We start from the raw sequence: 2,312 nt of genomic DNA, 5'->3' as shown, positions 1-2,312 counted from the left end.
GTATGGACTGAATCTTGTGGATTATGGAATAAGTTTTGTGGTTGGTTGAATGAATTATATGGATCTTGGAGGAAACTTTGTGTTGAGGCATAATCAAGTGATGAACACTCTTCCAAGTATGCTCTGGCAGCACAATCAAGTGATAATGTCCTTGAATAATTAGAATGTGAATCATTGCATTTTCCTAGCTCTGGGAAATATTTCATTTCACTTGATTGTTCATACTCCCTCTTTCCTTGTTGATACTCCCATCCACCATGGAGATAATGATATGAATCATTTTGTGGTGATGGTTGGCATCCCATATGATTCTCTTGCTCATCTTGTGTTTCTGAAGCAAATCTCCATGGATTGGAGTGCTCAGAATTTGTATTTTCTTGGTGATATTCCCAGCCACCATTAGAGATTGGTGATGGTGGGTAATATCCCATAAAACTTGTTTGATCATAAGATGAGTTAAACTCCATTTGAGTTTTGCAAAACACACAACCAATGAAAATTGAAATTACTCATATCAGAGATGAGAATTTCTTACTGAGGCAAAAACACAAACACCTTGGTTTCATCTTAAAACAGAGAACAAAAACAAAGAAAACGCTTGATCTAGACTTCTCACCCACTTAATCATTGTTGATCTAAATCAATCCCCGACAACGGCGCCAAAAACTTGATGTGTGGAAAACAATATTCCGACACCTAAAACTCATCGGCAAGTGTACCGGGTCGCATCAAGTAGTAAAACTCACTTAGAGTGAGGTCGATCCCATGAGGATTGATGGATCAATCAACTTTAGTGGGTGAGTAGTTTAGTCAACCTAACATTGAAGTGAAATTTGATGGAATGTAGCCAACAGAAAGTAAATGGTAGTGAATTAAAAGTTGCAGAAAGTAAATGAGAAAAATCTTAAAGAGCAAGAAATGTAAATTGACAGAATCTTAAATGATAAGAAATGTAAATTGCATGAAATGTAAAAGGGTGCTTGGGTGCTGGAAACTAAAGAGAGCAATAGATCAGAACTCAAAACTCTTGCAGCAAGCTTAAATTGCAGGAAAGTAAATTAGGAGCAATGTAAACAGAGAAGCAAAATTGCAGTAAATGTAAAGTTGCAGGAAATGTAAATCAAGCTCACAGCAAACATCAAATGTAAAGTGCAGAGGAACAAGGAGAATTAAATTGCATGAAAGTAAATTGAAAACAATGAGAACAGAAAGCACTGGGAACCAAAGATCAAAAGCAAACTAAATGTAAATTGAATTTTAACTTGCAGCAAAAGGAAATTGTAGCAAATCTCAAACAGAAAAGTAAAATTACTTGAAGAAGCAAAACAGAAATGAAACTCAGCTTAATTGCAAAATGAAGCTGAAGATCTCACGGGATCAAAGAGACTAGAAAACAAGTTTAGATCTCAACCCCTTCCTTGATTCAGCAGAAAACAATTTGCAGAAGAAAGAAAGATGGAAGCAGTAAATGAAAACTCAGATTCAATTTTTAATTCACTAGAATTATGCAGAAGAAAAACAAGAAGAAGTTTCAGATCAAGAATGAAACAGAATTCCTTCAATCCCAATCCAAAACTCAAATTCAAAATGGAAAAATTAAAAGAGAGCTCTCTACTACTACTCTCTATTGGAGCCAGCCTCCCTAACAAAGATGAAAATGATGCCTTATATAGGCTTTACAAAATGAAAATGAAAATGAAATTGAAAACAAATTACAATTAAAATGAAATTTCTATTCTAACTATCTCTTGTACCTTTGAGTGGTGTCAATTGGGCTTTTGGCCTTGATGGAATCTGGTTGAAGATGGCCCTAATTGATCGCTCTTGGTCTTGAGAAGAAATCTGCTTGCAGTTTGAACTTTGGAGCATTTACGTTTGAGTCAAACGTTGACTCAAACATCTTCGTGTAGGTTATGCAGAACCAGCCAGCTGTTGTCATTGGCATTTGACCTCACGTTTGAGGTCAAATGTTGGCGCAAGCGTGGGATTCCTCCAGGGCATTCATCTAGCAACGTTTGGCCTCACGTTTGAGGAAAACATTGGCGCAAACATGAGGCTCCTCCCAGGCAGCCATTCAACCAACGTTTGACCCCAACGTTTGAGGCAAACGTTGGCGCAGGCGTTTGGCTTCTCGCAGGCAACAATCAAGTAGCGTTTGACCTCACGTTTGAGGCAAACGTGGTCACAAACGCTGGGACTCCAAGGCAGCCATCAAAGGCGTTTGACCCCACGTTTGAGGGCAAACGTGGGTGCAAACGTTGGGGGCTAATCTTCAATCTTGGCTAAACGTTGCTCCTTACTTGAATGAACGC

This window comes from Arachis ipaensis, chromosome B4, assembly GCF_059453495.1.
Source record: "Arachis ipaensis isolate K30076 ecotype BB chromosome B4, ASM5945349v1, whole genome shotgun sequence".
Lineage (NCBI taxonomy): Eukaryota > Viridiplantae > Streptophyta > Magnoliopsida > Fabales > Fabaceae > Arachis > Arachis ipaensis.
Note: the sequence above shows the minus strand (reverse complement) of the source record.